The sequence below is a fragment of the Leptopilina boulardi genome, unplaced genomic scaffold (genome assembly GCF_019393585.1).
Source record: "Leptopilina boulardi isolate dan_hultmark-lab unplaced genomic scaffold, ZJU_Lbou_2.1 LbouV2_229, whole genome shotgun sequence".
Lineage (NCBI taxonomy): Eukaryota > Metazoa > Arthropoda > Insecta > Hymenoptera > Figitidae > Leptopilina > Leptopilina boulardi.
Genome location: NW_026137784.1, coordinates 714,726 through 736,795, shown reverse-complemented (window position 1 = coordinate 736,795; position 22,070 = coordinate 714,726). Strand labels below are relative to the sequence as shown.

Sequence of the window (22,070 nt, the reverse complement as noted above, 5' to 3'; positions counted from 1 at the left end):
ATATCTTGAGAAAATTAATTTCTTATTTGGTAATCAGGGTTTCTTGTCTAAAGAAAAAACAAGATCCATTAGACCCTAGTAGTTCTTGTAATATTTCTGAAAAAGTAAATTGAAATTTGAAAATAGGAATCCAAAACAAAAAATTCAATATCAGCAAAGGAATTGGTAAAAATTACTATCTAACAATTTTTGTCTACTATACAATTGAAATATTTCATTATCACGTTTCTTCATTTAAAGGTTACAATCTTTTGCATTCTTATCGAAATTTATTGCTTGACAGCTTATCGAAAATGTTATTTTGGTATTATAACGAATATAAAGTGTATTGTACACGGTATTATTTGTAAATTCAGAAAGTCTTAACGCAATGCCGGTATTTAAAGGAATCACATGTGTAGTTTGAATAGGTCAAGTGATTCATTTCCCACGAGTGCTATCCCATATGATCTTGTATAAGACACGCCCATATAGTATCATATTTACAACAAACACTTTTCCAAATTAGGGAAACATGAATCGTCCTATCTCTCATCGCTGTTTCAATTCTACTATATATAGAGGAATAATACAAGTTTTTCCGACTTATGTTTTGTAATTCAATTTTCCCATTTGGATTCTTCTTCGTCACTTTGAGTTCCTACTTTTTTTTTACCATGAAATAGAAAATAAGGGAATTTATGAAGAATTGTAAAAGCGAATTAATGAATTTTGATTATTATTTCTACACGTGTATAAAGAAATTGTGTAAGTGTAATGGGAGTAAGACAGTAAATTGAGGAGGCAGAATACGAGACCATAGCATCGGATCCTCGTGATCTGCTTTATCTGGTTGCACAACCGTGCTCTCGATCGTCCTGACACAGTTACCGCAGCTCAGGGCGTTCCGTAGTTGTAAAAACGTTAGGAAACGTGAGGAGCTCTTGGGAGTCTTCGTTCTTCGACGATTCCTCGTTTTTTGCGACCTTTGGGGCCCAGTCTCTCATCATTGGTTCATAAGGGGGAGGGAAGGGAGGGGGGGGCGACAACGACGAGAGGGATTACCTTCAGTAACTTTTTCTTTTCACGGAGAACGGTTAATTGGGCTTCTCGATTCATGGACAACATGAGAATGGGAAAGGATACAGTATCACCTCAAACACTTTCAAAAGCACTAAAATATACTTGGACCCTGATGAAAAAAAGCAACGATTTCGTGGAAAATTTTATGTTCCGAGTGTGTTTTATTTCACGCCAAAGGTGTCGAGATTATAAATACTAAGTATACATTATTAAATTAATTCTTAAAATTCGTCGATATTTTGGTCTCCTATACTGAAGACACCTCTAAATATTTTTTATTCTTATTGATAACTAATTCATCATAAAAATTAAAATTACCAAATTATTACAAAACAAGTTCTAAACATTAAAAAAATTTCGAAAAAATAAATCTCAAAGTAGAAAAATTTTGAATGTCAACAATAACCTACATATCATAATTAACACGTATATATACCTTTATGATATTTATTACCGTGTGTCTCTAAAATCGACTATATAATTACAAAGAAGTATTAATTAAAGAAAAGTGTTAATAACAGGAATGAAGGGATTATACAATAATTGCATAATGACCCAGTACCATTTGGAGGCTCGCCACAAGGAAAATGGAGAGATTAAATATCCATTGTGTTGGTGTCTTGTCAGGGTCGATTGTCGATCGTGATATTTCAGGACTTTTAAAGGCGGGTCGGAATTTGTGCGTTGTCGCGACTTGCGACAATGGATGCTCCCTTCGCATTCTATTCTGTACGATGACTTTCCACAGGGCGGCTTGAATTTAGCTTGCGCGCGGCTCACTATTGTGACTGCCCGGTGACAGGGACACGTGTAGGTACACGTGTGTGCATCTTAAGACCCCATCATTAATCGCCTACGCGAAAAATAATCCAGGAGGGCGATATATGCACGATGACAATATATATATATGTGTGACGATGCAAACACACAGAGGATCTCAACAACATCTCAGGATGGCATGTCGTTTATTGTCGCAACCAAGCCGACAACAATTGTGTCGCATTCACAATGGGTGTCAGACCATTCGTAAACACCGGAAGCGACTCTCTTTGCAGTCAATGAACGAGGATGAATTTTTTTTTTCCTTCGTCACCTCCCAAGCAACAACGCAAGACACTTTAATTTACCCATCCAACATTCAGAATATAAAATTTACATAACATAACTAGGATTAATGAACTAGGATAACTAGGATCCATTTATGGAATCAGTAGGTTTTATTAAATTTCAAACTCCTTGTTTAATATACCTAATAGTTGTCTAGATCCAAGTTTTTCAATAAATCCTAATATCCCTACATGAATCGGTGTTCCATATACTTTACATTTAGAAAAATGTTTTCGTTATGGTAACTGTATAATATAGTAGACCAGAGATGGTCCTAGGACAACCCGAGTGTTCTTCTTCTTCAATGTGAGTGGTGGGGCATATATACAGTTGCATAGATGAATTAGTTTACCTCAACGTAGTGGAGTAAGTGGGAGTAGTACTACAGACAAGGAGTGGGAGCATCAGCCTCTGAAGATCCAACAGGGTCTCGCCCGTTCTCCAAACCATAGGATACTAAACACGTGACTGCTACAAAGCTTCGCTAATTAAAAAATTAAACATTTCTGAACAATTTTCTAAATTCTCACAAAGAAGTTTAAATGAAATATTATTTTTATCTGATTCATCTCTTTAAACGCAACTTTCACTGTTACTTAATTAAACAAAAAAATTTAATTAATTTTACGATTTTGGTAGAAAATAGTGTTAGAAAGATTTCAAAATATTTGGTTTAATTTTTTTTTTCATTTAGTATTTAATTTCTCAGTCATCCATCTTTTTAAGTTTATTTTCAATGAGATCAAATGTCCCTCGTCATTAACTGCTACAAATCATTTTCTATGACATTTTCCATCGCAAGAGATGTCCTCTGTGGGATTTACATATAGAGAGATAAATTATCCATCAGGGATTGAGATTCTTTTAAATAGAAGAAATCAATCATTGCTGAGAAATTCACCTTTGCACTTCAAAAGAGACATCAATTAAAATCATCCTTAATGAACCATTAGATTCATTTTCAATTGTCATCTTTTTATTATTATCTGTCGCTCTTAAGCAAATCTTCATAACTATATATATTTATTAAGAATCATCCTTGTCTATTCTATTTTTCATTTACTTTATTTCTGGATCATTGAAATTATAGAATTTGGAGGTTCCGTGTATATTTGGGATCTATAAACTTTGGCGATTTTCTAGTAGTTTAAAAACTTCTTATGAATTTTATCAATTTCGTAGTTCCTAGAGATTCAATAGATCTTAGTAGATTAAGATCTATAAAAGTACTGAGTCCGTGGAAATATTTACTAAATTATTAGGTTTATGAAAAATTAGGACCTTAGGTTTATGGAACAAATAGGATCCATGTAGATTTTATGTTTATAAAGCAAATAGAAATAGAAGTACTGGCTCTACAGAACAACTAGGATCTATAGAAGAACAACGATATGCAAATACTTGTTTAGCTCTGGATATTTGCGATTCTATAGATAGTAGATTTTATAGATCCTGTTAGAATGATTCCATGGACAATAGAAGCACCATAAATCCTAGTGGTACCAAAGAGCCTACTTTTGATAGTAGAGTTTAGATTTAGACCCATAAATCCTACAAGTTTCGTCAATAATAGTGATTCTATATAACAAATCCTATTTGTCATTATGAAACTAGATCTAAAAAGATCCTAATGATATTGCAAATTCTCAATCTCCTATTACAACGCAGTCTCGAATGATATTAGTTCTCCAGATTGATACCATCAGGTCCAGCAGATAATACACCATCCAACGACAATAGCTGTTCAGATAATAAAGGCGATCAATCATAAAAGGCTCCGAGGTAAAGAGAGCAGTCCTTCGGAAGACAAAGAATTTCTCTCTCTCTCTCTCTCGGTGGAGAAACTCCACCCAGTGGGGCATCCAGGGAGCAGGACTGTTGTTTCTTGACTGGAAGTGTAACGGTTCCAGATGGAGTGATAGGATTTGAATGAGTTGGGAGGTTTGCTCTCGCATATAGCAAAGGAGACTGTCGATAGTTAAAGTGAGGATTGTGGTGGGAGTTGTGAGGAGGCTATCCGCTATATCGTAGGAGTGGAAGCAGTGGCAGGATCGGCGAGATGGTTTTACTTTGGGGGGGAAAGGGAAGGACAGTAACAGCGGCAGCAGCAGCAAACAGGCAGGGAACTGTGAAGCGGATCAGGGGGAGGGAGGGCAGGTCGCGTGCCGGCATCAGGCTGACGAGAATATACTTACCTTCCCGACGTATCTCACGGTTATTCCACAACTCGCCGCGACCGCTCCGTTCATCCACACCGATTCACCTACCAACCTACCTACCTACCTACTTACCAACCTACCCACCAACCTACGAGTTCGGTCTCCTCCCCGCCCATCGGAGACCCCCAAGTGATTGCTCACTCACTCTTACTTGCTTATACTTTAGATCGGCGACTGTTCGCCACGCTTACTCACCACCACGCGGCGATACCACTAGCACGCTGCTAGAAGATTATTATACCTTGGGATTATACACCACGCTAATGCAAACCTCGGACAAACCGACAGACATTACAAGGAGGAGGACCATACCGCCCTGCAACAGCCGGCCCCGCCAGTCAGGACCCGACTGTCCTCACGAAGGCACCTTCTCCACACCAAAGGTCCCATACACAGCATCCACTTCTGCTAACATTCCTTCAGTTCAACACTCGCCTCTCGACTTCTTCAGCTGTTTCACTATCAACCCCTCCCAACAAAAAATAATCACACAGGATACGGATTTTTAGTGATCAGTGACAGTTTCGGTGTGTGACAATCAAATTGTTTTCATGACTATTGGATGATCACGAGTGTGACAGAAAAACAACAAAATAGCTACTTTTTTTGCCGAGAATCGACATATATACAAAAATTCAGAGGACTTTTTGAGACTGAACAAATAATTAACCAGTGACTATTTTTGGAAGTAATGATTTTTTTTGGAATTAGATGATTCTTGAAATTAAGAGATGACTCTTGAATATTAATTACTGACATTGAAATTGTTTCATAAATTTAACAAATGTTTCAACAAAAATTAAATGATTTAAACATAATTCCTACAGCAAAATTGAATGTTGATCAGCAACTATCAATCACACTTTTATCGATGGTTGTCTAGTAAACAATTTGTTTCTAAATTAAATATTCGTAAATTCAAAAAAGAAATAAGAAATGAAATAATTGACAATAACAAAGTATCTAATTAACATCGTCAACAGTGGAATAAGTGAAAACAGTGCACGTGCTCTGACAAGACTTGGGGATTTTTATCCTCGTCAAGATGATGCTGACAAGGACGTTACATCTTTGATTAATTTGGATATTATTTTCAGTGTATAGTGTGATTTTGCAATAGTGTATCAACTTTTTTGTGTGAAATCCTATAACTATTTTCTTGATGGTTTTAATTTTACCTGCTTTTCCTAAAAACGTGACAGTGATTGCTAATCATAATTGCTCACGGATCGTGGAATGTTAAACAAGGTAAATAATTGATTGATTTATAATTCAATATTTCCGTATCGGCAATTGTATACCAATTCCCTTGAATATTTATGTCTAAAGATGATATTGTTTTCCGCATTAAAATGATTTTAAAACATTTTTATTTTCTGCTTTCCGAATTTTACTCGAATATTTTAAACATCTTGTTTTCTTGAAATATCATTGTTATCCTCTAAAATCTTAATATTGTCCCTCCTTGTAATATTAATATTGTCTATTAAGAAATCAATTTTTTTCTTCTGTTATGTGTTCTTTTGAAACATTTTAATTTTGTTTAAGATAAATATTAATTTTGTCGTTATTTCTTTGGGAATAATCACTGCGATTTAGTTTTAATTTGTCGACAGTGTATTTTCTCAGGAAACGTCTTCGCTTTCACAGAAGATCATATTTCCAGTTTGGTGGTTTCTCATAATCGTTTCCGTATTATTGAAAAGTAAATTCAACTCAATCCTTCAGCGATTTACGCGAATAGACCATTTACGCATTCAGCGAAACTACTTTTCCTTTTATGTGGTCTAGTCCTCTCACGAGCAAAATGCCATTTCTGAGCTTGAAAGTTCCACTGGATTAAAGTATTCCTTTAGGAGCAACAACAAAAAAAAAATGTAGCATTTTGTTGGGAAAATATTTCTTTCTTCAAATTTTTCCCCATCATTGAAAATAATGTTTCATAAATATGAAAAGAATTGGATAAATTTTTGTTAAAAATAAAAGTTGTTTTGATTCAAAAGATTTTTTTTTTCCTGTTCTACACTATAACCAAGATTCAATTTAAGGAAAATGAGTGTTTCTTTTATCAATCGGAGAATAAGAAACTCGTACTTTGGGCTTTGGATTATAATCCATTTGGCAAGGTGTTAATGAAGTCTTGTACATGAGTTTGAAATCGAGCCTCTCCTGGATTAGAATATTGATGCAATTGAAATTCTGGAAAAGTATATATGCGCCCACGCTCATCCTTATATCAGCAAAGAAGTTGTTCTGGCGATTGAGAACGGGCCGTTTGTCTGCGATTCAGTAAGATTTCCTCGTTCATAAATTTCAATGTCTTTTAGACGTGAGAAACGTTGCTGACTTTAACTTCAATTCACCCGCAAAACAAAGATTTTTCTTTAAAAAAAAAACAATCGATTCCATCAACTATCAATCGTAAAGTCCACAAGATTTCCATCTATGAAAAATCATTGAAAATGCAAAAAAAATTTATTCTCTCCATCTCCTTACATGCAGACCTTTTGGACCTTCAACGATTTTATCTTTGCTAAACAATTTATTTCCCCATTTTAAATTATGTTAAAATTTCTTACATAAATTTGTCAAATATCCTTCAGAAATTGAGACAAATTTTCCTTTCCTCAGTTTGAAAAAGAAATTGAGCTAAAAAAAATTGTTGGGAGTTTCATTTGGTTTTTCTGACAGGATTACTCAAGAGAGTGCGGATAAATGTGTCTCTCTTTCTCTCGTCGGTAGTCGGGAGATTTGAATAACTGACTATTACGAGAATGAGGAGCAGGACAATCGTGAGAGATTCCCAGCTCTAAACAATGTTACCTACCCTCGTCATCTCACTCCCTGGGCCACAAAGGCGCAAACGGTAATAAAACGGGTCCTATATGCGATGACATTACCAACGCCAAATAATACAATATATGCTGCTTAAGTACCTGCTGCCACGATAACCTTACGATCATTATTTTACCAACTTCTTTCATCTCCGATAATGAAGCTCTCGAACATCAAGTGAAGAGATAATATTCTTAATAACACGATGATAGTACCACTTTAATTGTGACTATCACGAATCATTTCTCTTTTATATTATATATATATATATATATATATATATATATATATCGTTTTCTTCTTAATAATAGTCTTCACATTTCACTTTCATAAAGAGGAAAAAGTGGAAAATAATTTTTTCAAAAAAAAATTATAATTGCCCTCTTATAATTAAAGGAAATTCTAATCTAATAGCGAAGCTTGCAAAAATAATTGAAAAGTAAAAAACAAAAACCAGGTAATTTTTATTTTAAAGAAAATTCTAGTCCGAAATTTCTATGCATTTCTGGCAACTTTTGCTCCGGAAATAGTAAAAAAAAATACTATTTCCGGAGTAAACTATTTCAAGACAACTTTTTCTATTTCAATTATTATTTGTTAAATTTTATTATTATTATTATATATTAATACTAAAAACTTTGTTTTACTATTAAAAGTTTGCGTAAAGTAGTTAATAATTTTAATTTTTTTGAAGATATAATCTGCAATTATGTCCTAAGAGAATATGTATGTATATATCAAGAACAGAATCTTGTATTTCATTTTGAATTAATTTGCGATTTGCTTTTGAAATTATTTTCAAACAAGTTGCGAGGAGATCGAATTCTAAACTTCCTCATATAAAACGAGTCACACCTTCAATTCGAAATGGAGAAGAAATCACGATCACAAACCTACGCATATATGCAAAGAAGTGAATCTACAATCTGCATCCCTGATTAAAATTCTCAAATAGGAAATCCTGATTGAAATTCGTTTTAAATATTTATTATAAACGGAAAAATTGTCGCATTTATAAAAATATATTTTTTTTATATTTAAAATTAGATATTTTATTTTAATATTTTGTTTTTTTTTACTTTATTTTTATATTTATTTATTTTATTATTCATATTATTAACAACAATAATAATAAAAATAATAATAATAAAAATGATAAAAATAAGAAAAGGAAAAGAAATGTAAAAAAATTTCAGAATAACTTATAAAAATTCTTACTCTAAGCTTTAAGAATTTTTATAAATCATTACAGAATCATTAATATTGAAGGCTCCAAAGTAAGTAAAGATTGTTACGATGGTTATTAGCTCTTCTTGTAGAAATCAATTTTTTTACTCGTCATGTTTCTCCCTTAAACTGCAGGAATGAGGAAACAGTCGATCGGAGAATTAATTGCAGGTTCCAATTAAGGATTTTGCACTGAATGAAAAAAAAAAACACAGTCGAGTGTAAATTTAAAAAGGTTCTCTGAACTCGAAATCGTTATATTCTTGAAAAGAGACTTCAAAATCGTTATATTATCTCACTTCACATCGAATTATATTACATGAATTTGTAACAATTTTATGCAATTAGAGAAAATTTGAAAAAAAAAATTCAAATATATACATATCTTTTTATAACTTTTCACAATATGTTCATTCACTGATATTTAATTATGCACTAAGTCAATTAACAAAGAAACACTCAATTTTTTTTTGTACAGTATCTAAAAGCACTATAAAAGTACCATTGGAGGAGAATAGTAATTACAATTTAATGACTGAATGTATTTAAAATTAGATTCTTCTTTTTTCTAAAAAAAAAAAAAAAAGAAAAAAAAATTGCTTTCGAAAGTTTTTCATTATTTTTCATTGTTATTGATGCAAGAAACTGTTATATTAAAGGTGATTCTCAGAAAGAAAAGGTCAAAAATGAAATTTTCATTATGTTAGATAATTTGCCGTAATCATTAATTGAGGATCTCAACTTGGTAAAAAGTAAAATTGACATAAACGAATTAGGTAAATTAATGAAAAAAGAAAAATGAGAGAAAAAAGTGAAGGTCGATTAAAAATAAAAAAAAAGTTCTTGAGGCTGAAGTAAAAAAAAAAAATTAGAGAACAAAAAAAATTACCAAAAATAAAAGACAAAAAATATAAAAATCAGAGCATATAAGATTTAAATTGAGCATATTTGAAGTAAAAAAAAAAATTATTTTGTAAAAAAAATTAATGAACTTTTTTTAGATTTATTTTTGTATGTAACTTTGTTTTCTAATAACAAATTTTTATTTAATTTATTTAATTTAATTTAAAGAAAACATTTTCAACAATTTTCTAATTTTAATTTTTAGTTTTTTTAAAAATGCTATTTTATATAAAAAAAAAGTATCATTTTAATTATTTGTTTTAAAATAGTAGGTTAAATTTTAAATAAAAATCAAATATGAAAAACAAACTGCTAAAAGGAAAGTAAAACACAATTTTGTTCGTTATCGGTGAAAAAAATGGAAGTTTTAATTAGAATCAAATAAATAGAAAGTGAAGGGAACCCTAGGGATTTCCAAAGCACTTTTAAACTTTAAATGAAAATGTCTACATTAAAAAGTTGAATGTACTCGAAGAAGTATTTAATTACTGTCTTTTTTTTTAATTTCCTTAGGAGAGCACGCGACGACGCAATAAGTCAATGAAAAAAAAGATTCCTACATATGTATCAATTACCTCTGTCAGTGGTAAATGATTTAATGATCGATTATTCCGTTAAATTAAAGTCTACCAGTTTTGGAAGGATAATTTTCGAAAGTACAATTTTATAATTACCATCTATCAAACACATAATAGATATATACGAAATCTTCAATCATCCTAACCTTGCTGTTTTATATACATATATATATATATATATATATATATATATATATATATATATATATATATATATATGAGAAAATAATATATTTCATTTGTAATGATATAATAAAATCTCAATTTATATTATTTAATTTATCAAAAATTTAATGGTTGTATAATTATTTGACGTCTAGTCAAATTTGAACGTTTATTTTTGTTTTTAATTATTAATTAATTGTTTATTAATATTAATTAACCTAAATTGAATTCTACAACTAAAATTCGATCGTATTAAAAATCAACTAGTTTTTATACTTACATAATGACGTTCATATTTTTGATAAGCCTTTTTGAAGCGAAAAAGGGAACCAAGAATTCTCGATAACTTCTGAAAAAGAAAAAAATTCATTCTACCATTAATATAATAATAATTTTTTTTATCAACTATATATTAATTCTTTTACTAATTTTTACTAATTCATTAGTAAAATTTAACTAATTTATATAGAAATCAGCCAGTTAACTAATTTAAATTAACACTTTTACTAATGAAAATTTAAAATCTATATATTTTTTAAATAAACATCAAAAAAAGGGAATTTAAAAAAGTGTGTGAACAAATTTTCTTTTAATTCCATTCAACTTTCCTGTTTTTTTTTAATCGTATTTTTCCTGTCGTTATGATTTAACAGAATACATATAGAAAAAGAAATATGATACCGGTTCTTATAATTCTGTACATATTATATCCGAAGGAGGAAACTTTCCTGTTAGAAACAGTTTGAGAACCGGTAGAAACGATATATAAAGGTAATAAAAAAAAAGAATGCAGAGGATTTACCGATGTTCTACACCCTGCGAGATGTGAGTGAAAGAAAACAAAAAAAAGAAAGAAATTCAGATGCGGGAATTGACCGACAGAGCTTTCGAGGAGAAAATTCATGAAAATCTATGCGTCATTTGCAATACGATCACTGACAGATTATCTATGCACACTGAAGAACTATACGCTCGAAACGCGTTGTTAGAATGACTTTCGCGTAATGATAGCCTATATTGGAACAAAAAAAAAAAAAAAAAAAATTCACCTCAACTAGTTTCGCCAATTAGACCATTTTTCCAGGAAATGATCCCCGATCGTATAAATCTTCCTTTAAAATTACGCAATTCATATTATTTATTTATGACTTATTCAGAGTCCGTCTATATATATATATATATATATTTAATTGAATTTCTCAATTTAATTCAGTTTCGAATTCGATCAGTTTTCTCCTTTGCAATCAAATTTTCTATTCAATATTTTATATATTTATATATCTTTATTTCATTTCCAAGAATATTGATTCAAATTCAGTGTTCAATTGCAATTTGATTTTAATTGAATTCCAAATTTCGAATTTTATAAATAAATCACGAGTTAATAAATACATCACTATTTGTAAATTATTGTAAAATAATTTTTTTCAAAATATTCTGGATAAATAATTTTTTTTTAATTTGAAAACAAAACTTATATTTATAATTTTTGGTTAATTTTTCTTTTTGACAAAAAAACGAAGAAAAAATTAAGAGAATCCAAATTAATTTTTTCCACAAATGCAATCGAAGAATTCAATTTACGTTTAAGTTTCATATTGAATTTTAAATTATAAATTCAGTTTGTTTCAGAATATATTTCTGAATATAGAATAAAAATTTCAAATACGAAAACAACTTTTTAATTCGAACCAATTTTTACTGAATAATTTAAAAGCATATAACTTGATTAATGTTACAAGAGTAGATTTGTTGTATAAATGAGAATATTCTCAATATATATATATGTAGGTATATATTTGAGAAAAAATATGTCTGTTAATTAAGAGGTATTAATTAGTACGAAGAGAAAGAAAGAGAGAGAGAGAGGGAAAGGTGCGCAGCATCGAGGGGACACATTTCAAAGTTAATGAAAGTCAATAATATAATAGTTACAATCTTATAACTATATATCGTTAATTGAACAAGATTCCGCGAAGATAGGGAAACTGGAGTAAAGGAATTGATTCCCCCTCCCCCAACCATGGCGCTATGGGCTTTCTACTCGGGTGTTATTAATGCTAATCTTCCTTCAAGATGAAGCAATATTTCATAATCACTCATCAGATAAAAAGTCACGCATTTGATCAATCAAAAAAATTGAGTTATACAAAAAGTATAACCAAATTTTTTTTTTAATAAATAATATTAATTTATTTCCTTAAATTCTTTGATTAAGCAATTTTCATTGACAAAGACTTTATGAAAATTCAACGAGTTAAATTAATTAATTAATTATACTAAAAGTACATTTGAATAATTAAAATTCGGATATGAAAATATATACAATAATTGCGTAAGAAATATAAAATTAAAAAAAAAAAATTGTTTATCAAGAATATATCTTACGCAGAAAGATGATCTTTAAACCAATGGACATTACTTTTTTTTACGAGATCGAAGGTAAACACGTTTAAGAAATAACATACTTTACTTAATAATAATCGCTCAATTTTGTTCATCGGATTGTATAATCAGATCGTTTTGAATAGGAAGCTCATAATTAAGTCAGCGATTAATATAAATTGCAACAAAAATATATAAAGTTATAGAGAATAATTTGTTATTGTTTTTCATTTTCTTTTTTGGTCTTCTTCAACTCTGCATTTTTTTTTTTTTTTTTTATTATTTATTACTCTCTCGTTCGATTATATATTTAACCTTAATTTATTATGATAAGAGATTAATTTTTTTTGCATTAGAAAAAAATATTTTTTTTTTTCTTTTTCATTGAAAGTTTCCGTTTCCCTTATTATTATCGGACATAAATCAACAATAGTGGGAAATAAAATCGTGAAACGATCTTCTTTACGCAAATCCATGAACAAGCCAAGTCAAGTATATATAAGAATGCGATTTAAATACAAAGATCGAGGCTAAACGATAGATATGAGTGCGGAACAATATCCCGTGAACTTTTGAATACAGATGAACGGTTCAACATTTACAAATGGGGCGCATGAATATATCCGCAAATCATTCATAGGTATTTCTGTTTATTTTTTTTTTCTTTCTCTATTTTTTTAAGCTATCTAGATAAAAAATTCTAATGTATATAACAGGATTTTTAAAATCACAGAATATAAAATTTAACAAATTCTGTAAAAGTACCGGAAATCATTTTGTATAAATTGATTTCAAGTACATTTTTTTTCAATAATAATTAAATCGAAATCTATTTATACTCAAGTTTTTTTTTGTTATTTGATTCAATTTTTAAAACGACAATTTTTTATTTGACCGAAATTGCAAGTGACCGAATGAACATAACCTATAAAAAGATTTAGGCGCGAATTTCAAAATGGCAAATCACAATTATAATTTCTGATTGGCCGATTTTAAAATTCGCGCCTAATTCTTTTTGTAGGTTATGTTCCTTCGGTCATTTGCAATTTCGGTCATATAAATAATTTACGTTTTAAGAATTCTATCAAATAAGAACAAAAAAAACTTGAGTATATAAATAGATTACGATTTAATTATTATTGGAAAAAAATGTACTTGAAATCAATTTACAAAATGATTTCCGGTACTTTTACAGACAACGTGACCCTAAAAGGCATTCAGGAGGAGGTACGAAGCCTCTCATCATGTTACATGAGCAACAACGAGAGAAGACAATGGCATCTCGTCGTCACTTGTAAATGACATTTCAGAGGAACGTGTCATCCGTGATTCCTTCTTTTTTATCGGCCTCTTCCTCTGCTCTCACACTCGAATCATTACAATCGGTTTCAGTTGTTACCTCAAGTGAAAAAAGTAATTAAACATTTTATCTCATATGTCTTCGTAAATATATATATATATATATATATATATATATAATGCATTACTTAAAGTTGTATAATCAATAAATGTTTTACTCTTGTTTCATTGATTTCAAATGCAAATTATTATATAAAAATATATCACGCGTTATAAATTATAAATAACAAACCAATTAATTTGTAATTTTTTTAATTTTTCATAAATAATTTATTTTGTAATTTATTGTTTAATTCCAAATCTTATACATTAATATATATATAAAAGAATAGCTCATAAATAATAATGTATTTTACTTAAGACATTTTGGAGAGATATAAAAAGAATGAAAATAACCGAAAAAAAGGAGGAAAACAAATAAACTTGAAAACCGATAAAAATCAGCACCTCTTTTAATCTAACCGAAAGCATAAACTTTCTTGCACAAGAAGAACGAACATAAACGAATGCGCACGTTAGCGATCTGATCGCGAAAATTGAGCAATCTCTCGACAATTCAGTTTCTGTTCAAGCGAGACGCAAACTCTTTTTTAACCAATACAATATATTTTTAATATCTTCCTGTTTTTTTGGTGACGAGTATCCATTAAAATATTCTCGACCATTATTTATCAATAAATTATATTAAATTTTTTTTTTTTTATTTTTAAGATGCGACAATTCTGAGCAATCCCACCGCTGTCACATTATTATAATATAATGTGATTGCTCAGAATTGTCATCTTAAAATTATAAAATTCATGTCAATTATATAATCGATGTCTTTATTTGTTGTCCTTTTTTTTTTTTGCTCAAAGAAAGCCCTTGGATTCCATTTACATTGAAGCAACAAAATTGCTCTTGGGAGTTTCTCTTTATTTCAACTCGGGACAATTTTATCCTCCTTGAAGCAAAAAAAAAAAAAAAAAAAAAATGGCCGACAGAAGCTCGTCACTATTACGTGAATCATGTAGATTGACGTGCGCTCATATTATGGTCAGAAATCGCAGCTGTAGCAACATTCGCAGCATCAGGGCAGGGCGATCCAGTTTTTGGTTTCTAGAAAGTTGGGAGATGAGTCGGGCGTGGTTGCATCTCTCGTCCTTGCCAGTATGATTTCTCTCTCGACATTCACCTCTTCATGTGCTCTCTTATACATTTATATGTATATATTCATATGTTTTTGTTTTAATTCTTATTTATAGCGACCACAAGTTTCCTTGATGGTCGCCGATGCGTCGATAAAATTACGTTTTTATAACATAACAGCTTTCTAATTAGTTAATTATTGAGTTTTAACTTGAGTGATTGTAATTTATCATACATTTTTTGAAATAATATTAGTGCGCATGTTTGAATTGCGCACAGCTTTACTGCGCACTTGTAATGTGCATTTAGACCTAGTGTGCATCTTTGAGTAGAATGAATATTTAACTTTGTTTTCAGAAGTAAAATCTTCTTTTTTTGAAAAAAAATTGAAAATCGATCTCAATATACACACACATGTATATAAAAGAGGTAATTATCTACAGTTAAGGCAGAATAAAAATGATGCATCAGAGTTTGTGGCTTTCTTGGATGATTATCTGGTTAAAACGAAGGTTTCTCTCCTACATATATATATAATATACCTTATAGAATATAAGTGTATCTGATTGAGAGTTAAAGAAGAGAGGGAGAGAGAGCGTTGGTCAGTTCGAAGAGTCGATTGAAATCTTTTTTTCTGGCTGACAAGCTAACCGGCACCGGCGTGGCACCGACCCAGCCTCTCTTTTTCAAGAGTAACGATCAGCCGCGATCACTATATGGTGAACGGACAATCGAGGTGAGAGGAGCGAACATGATCGTCTGCAAGTACTTGCCTCCCACTTCTTTACACACTATTGCAAACCATGTGTGCACGTACCCAAGTAGCACGTAATATTACCTTAATTTAATTTTTAACCAAATTTTTTTTCAATTTTAGAAAGATATTTAAAAAAAACTCAACTGAATGATTAGCGTACACTACTCATTTTGAGTTCAGTTTTTTTAATATCTTTCTAAAATTGAAAAAAAAAATTGGTTGAAAATTAAATTAAGGTAATATTGCGTGCTACTTGGATACATGTATTTCGTGGTTTGCAAAATTTTCACAATTTTTCCCCAATTATTCATTATCTAGTATGAAACACTTGCTTTTAGCCACTAAATCCAATACGACGCACTAATCACATTCAACGAATATTTTTACGTTTATTTAGAGTAACGTAAAGTTGTTTGTTAACTCATTTTGATGCAGATCTCATAATGAGATGCAACAAAAATGAGTTTATTTTTTTTCTGTGTAATTTTCTTTTTCAAAAAATGACTTTTTGTTCATTGCTGTGAAAATAAAAAAACATATTATCAAGAAAAAACACATTCTAAAAAAGGAAATTGGCCTTACAATAAAAAAAAATAAATATTTTTTTTCTCTAAAAATGAGAGTGCATGTGATGTATTTAGAAATAAAAAGAAAAGTTGAGACAGAAACGGAAATATATATGAAGAATTAGGTGAGCAAGGTTACTATCTATCGAATCGAATGATGATGTGTGTAGGCAGAAGAAGAGAACATCGAGAAATCTCTAAATGTATATTCTGACAAGAAAAGACGTCTATAACCTTATATGTCGAGCGACGAATCATAAATAATAATCGTCTATATCGGATTATCGCGCGCTCGTGGACGCATAATAATACAAGATGCTCAATGTCGGTCGGTTAATTTTCCCGCTTAACGATGAACACGCGTTTGAAAATATACGGAATCCCTGAATAATAAACGAGATGAGGTCGAGTCACGATCGATAACTCACTGAGTATATTACATGCGCGGCACACACACCGTGTGGAACAAATAACTTATCTATCGATAGTCACCCTTGTATCGTCGTCATATATATATAAATCGTGAGGATTTTTAAATCGATTTTTGCAATAAAAAAAATTCCAATAAAATCTATTACGCAAATGAAAATTGCCTTCAAAACCTGAAGGAAATTTTAATTTAAAAATTATTCATTTTAAATCTAAATTTCAAATTATTTTTAAAAAAAAATATTTAAAAATTTATTGTTATACATCTTTTTTACGTGTGAAAATGATATTTTTAACATATAAATAATCTATACATAGAAAAGGTCAGATTAATCTCAGTCTCATAAATCAGTCACTATGTGTTTATTGTCTACCTGAAATATCTGTAATAATTGAGTTGAAATAGAATTTATTATTATATTGTGGAAATAAAATTTAGAATCTCCTCTTTATCGAAATTAACATAGAAAATTTCTAAGATTTTATATAAAAAGAACGATTTAATAAAAAAAAGAATTTTTAAAGTTAAGTAGATAAGTGTGGCATCGAGACTAAATCTGAAGTAATCGTATAACACAAAAATCTTGAAAACTAAGTTTTTGGTATTTTTGACTACATTTAAAAATGTTGAATACGCACCAACAACAATAATATAACAGTAATGACAAAAATAATAATAGTAACAATATAATAACAGCAATTATAATATGAGAGGTATTTTTATTAAGAAGTTCCTCTTTTTTAAGATGTCTTTTTTTCTCATGAAAGATCGTTAAACTCTGGACAGGAAGCGATTTACTTTCGCTTTCTTAGAGTTGGAAACGCACGATTTTCCAGAAACGCCCAGGCAAATCACCTCAAAGAAACGAGTGTCATCTTCCGGTCGCGCGAGACTTTCCTCAACATAACCCGTCATCTTTGCATTCCCAAGTTTGCTAATCCTCCTTATAAGGTGCATCTCTAATGATACGAAAGACTCTCTGATTATATATATATACATATATATACAGCCCAGGCCAGATTTATGACTCGACAATAATGGCTCATCTCGCATTACCTTACTAACACTTCATTAAATATACGTCTTATTACATATTTATATACATCTACCCGATCTCTTTTTTTTCAGTCAAATCTTTCATTATTATTATTATTAAATATCTTCTCTTTTACCATATAATTAAATGTATTAACATGTATAATTAATTTTATTGACAATTTTCAATTCTTGACACCTTTTTTAATATTTCTTAATTATATGCTTGTTTCTGCTCTTTATTATTTTTTTTTCCTTTTATCTCTCAATTTTTTGCTGTGAAAATTCTCACTTGAAAGAAGAAGAAAAAAAAACATGTATGACTTGCGTCATTATACTTAAGTACAACTGAAAATTCCAGACAAAATATTTTTCCTTGGCATTTGAAATATAAAAGGATGACAGTGGTTATAAAATTGAAATCGAAATTTTATAACGACAATGAATTGATAAAAAAAAATCATATGGTAATTAAGTAATAAAAGTCGAAAATGGGATGAAAAGTAAAGTATGTATATATATATGTTCACAACGAGTAGCGGAGAAATTATATATATTTTAAAAGTGTGCAACCCACTTGAGAATTGAGATTAATAAAAATCAAAAAGTATTATATATTCAAATCTTCTGAATATTTTATATATATAACATCCAAATTCATTAAAACCTATCGAAATTCTGTATTACAATGTGTTACGGCATTATAGACGTTAAACGTCTAATAAAATTATAAAACGGACATATAAATCTTGTTAAATGGCATTAATAAAAAAATATTGTCATTCAAAATGTGACATTAACAATTATGATATTAAAAAAATTGATAAAATTTTAAAAAATTAATAAAAGTAAAATAGATACATATATATAAAATTTATCAAAGGCTAAATTATCCGTAAAAAATTCATTAAAGGAAAATAATTATTATCCTGAATAAAATAAACGATAAACGATTATATCAAGAAAAATGTATAACAAAAACTATAAAGAGCTATATATATAAATATAAAAAGCTCATAAAATTGTAAAACATTTTGAAAATTCAAGAAATATATATGTATACAATGTATTAAGAAAAATGAAAAACGAGATAAAAATATTGTAATATATTAATATTTAAATGAAGAATAATGTTTGATAATATTAACTCTGACAGATTGAATATTATTAAAAGATATATTTAAACTTGAAGTTAATATTCAAGTTTTAATATCGTGAATCGAGTAAAATTAGAATGAAATAAATAACAATCTGTATGGTAAATTATCACTAAAATAAAATAGTTACTGTCTGATAATATAATATTTTTATGCTTTGTGAAAATAAATAAAATAAGATTATTTAAATCAAATATTTTTTTTTTTAGACAATTTAAATATTCTTTCTTTTGAATTTGGTAAAAAAATTTTTAACTAATTTGAATTAATGACTAATTCAAATTTAGAGTATTTAAATATAAAATTAAATAGAAAAATTCAATAAAGTAAACTATAAATTAAAACGTATAAAATCAATACAAAACCGTAAATATACTTATAAAAAGGGGAATAAAAAAAAAGGTCTAAAAATTCCCACTAACAGTAGTTTTTTCACTCGAGCAGTGTGACGAAAGAAAAATGACACGATAAAAAAGACTTGTCTCATTTTCAACTATGTCTCGGCAGGCAATAAATAAAATCCATCAAGCGAGTTGCGTGTCCGCGCCCAGAATATCGCCTGCTCGCATTTCTTACGGTCGCAGTAGTTTTTTTTTTTTTTTTTTTTTCTCTTTTTGTTTTTTGCCGAGTTAAAGAGAAAATTTCTCTTTCATCTGCAAGAGAGAAGGAGCGAGAGAGAAAGAGAGAGAGAGAAGCAGTAACACGCGAGAGAGGATCCAGCATCCTCTAACTGGAGCAGAGAGCAACGGTACAACGACCACTCCTGCAAACGGATTGCTGACTCTCAGCGCGCGCGGACATTATAAAACAAAATAGTCAATATACGTATATAGAGTCTTATCCTACTGTTGTTTAACGAAGGGCTGACGAAATATAACCGGTTTAACAATATACAATCAATATGGAGCATTCAACGTGAGATTTACATTAAAAATTTATTTTTCTCTGCGTTATTTGTTTTTTGAAATATTTAAAAAAAAAGCAAAATGCTTATAAATATTTCGAAAAAAATAAATATGAAAATTTCACGTGGAATGCCCCATATAGACTATATTTATATAAAATAAAGGAAGCTCATCCTCTTACGACAGCTGACTTTCAACTTGATAAAGTGGCTTTTCATAATAATAAAGGAGAAAAAAAAGCGACGCTTTACCTTCTCCTCATTATATGACGACATTACCAGTAAATTGAAAAATTGATACTCTTCTTTATGCGCAAGGAGTGCACCTCATTGCCCATTACACGTGCCACACATCCAATTATATATCTACTCTACTTCGATTTCGAAAACCTCATCCAAATCGTGAGAAAATAATCCGCATTTTTTTCATCATATATATATATATAAAAAAAAAACTAAAATCAATTTCAAGGTTGATTATTTTATTCGTCTTAAAAAGGTCCCTAATTTTCTTTTATTGTTCCCCTTTTTTTTAAACATGTTTTTTTTTTTACTAAAATTTGGTCCCTCTTTTCCGTTATTTTTATATCAATAGAAAACGGTTCTTCTTTATTGAACACGCACCATTATCGATTAAAAAATGAATCATGTATTAAAACAAAAATCACCCACATTATTTGAATTTTAAAACTACATCGTATTTTTTAAATATAATTAAAATATTATTAATTTTTAAAAATTTCATAAAAAAAATTTTTTTTAATTTATGTATTTAATTTTATGTGACCGATAAATAAAAATATTCGTCGTAAATACAAATATGATTATAAGCATATGAATATAAATAGTAATTTTTAAATAATGTAAATTTAAGTATATAAGTGCATAATAACTATATATACGCATTATATAAATATGGCTGGTAAAAAAAATGTAGCACTCTCGGTAATGGGATTTTTTTTTTTGCCTTAAAACCAGGTGCTATATTCATCTATATTATATATATGTATGTATAAGAGAATTACAGAGACATCAACGCTTGGTAAGAAACGAGCGGAGACTTCAATGCCACACACATCGATTTCACGTTAAGATAATCTCCCTTTTATATTATAACTCCTCTGACATATGAGAGCACATAAGAGATGCTCGTATAGCTTTTTTGCATAAATTATATTTTTTCCCCAAAAAATGTACTTTCTTTTTATTCCCCTTAATAAGTTTCATTCTTTTTTTTTTTTTTTGCCTTAATTTCATTTTCTTCATCATCCATCAAATATATATTTCAAAACTGATTTAAATTTTAAAACTTCTACTTTATATAAAAAAAAGTATATAGTGTAGTTTCGAAAATCTAATCCAATTTCAAAATTCATTTGACATAAGTTTAAAATATTTTTACAATTCACGTTATAAATAAATAATTTGAATATTAAAATATATATATATATTATAAACGAGAAATATTTTTAAAAAAAAATTATTTAACAACCATTTGCAGATAACTACAGAATCAATTGGCTAATATTACTAAACTGATTATGAGTTATAAATTTCTTTCAGAAAAAAATTTGCATTCGAATAAAATATAAAACTATATATGAGGACTGTTACATATACATTGCCCGAGGCGTTAAAAGTGTCAAGCATTTCAAATAATTGGTCAGTTCCATCAACTGAAAATCATAATCCGTATGTACATATTTATGTCATTTTTATGACTTAAAAGCGTCAATTTGGGCGTTAGATCACTCAAATCATCAAATAAATATGGAATAAGATATTCTTTCATTTCTAAACAAGTTTCAAACAATAATGAAATAGTTTCGCTTAGTAAAACTCAATTTCAATTAGTACCAAACTAGTTCCAACTAGTATTGAATTAGTTTCAATCTGAAATAATTTCAATTATTCTCTCCATATATATATTAATCTACACTAAACCAATTTTAACAAGTACTGAACTAGTTTGAATGTGTACAAAACAGTTACTTAACTAGTACCTAACTACTTCTAAATTAGTTTCAACCAGTTTTGGAAATTAATAAACAAATTTAAACCAGTTTCTACCTATTATTTAACTAGTTCCAATCAATAAAAACAAGTTTCAAACAAATCTGAAATAGTTTCAACCAGTAATAAACTAGTTCCAATAAGAAGAAACAAATTTAAACCAGTTTCTACCTATTATTTAATTAGTCCAAATCAATAAAAACAAGTTTCAAACAAATCTGAAATAGTTTCAACCAGTAA

The 22,070-nt window shown here is 29.2% G+C and overlaps 1 protein-coding gene across 2 annotated transcripts in view; it reads left to right on the top strand.

Annotated features, from left to right (window-relative positions):
- Positions 1–22,070, top strand: part of LOC127280178 (transcription factor hamlet-like) — an 80,572-nt gene that overhangs the window by 54,418 nt on the left and 4,084 nt on the right. Inside the window, exon 1 of one of the 2 annotated variants that reach the window (XM_051303058.1) lies at positions 5,494–5,636. The exons of the other annotated variant lie outside the window; for it this stretch is intronic. The gene's annotated coding sequence lies outside the window, so the exon portion shown is untranslated. Of the gene's footprint in view, positions 1–5,493; positions 5,637–22,070 lie in introns of those variants that run through there. 2 annotated transcript variants of the gene reach the window in all.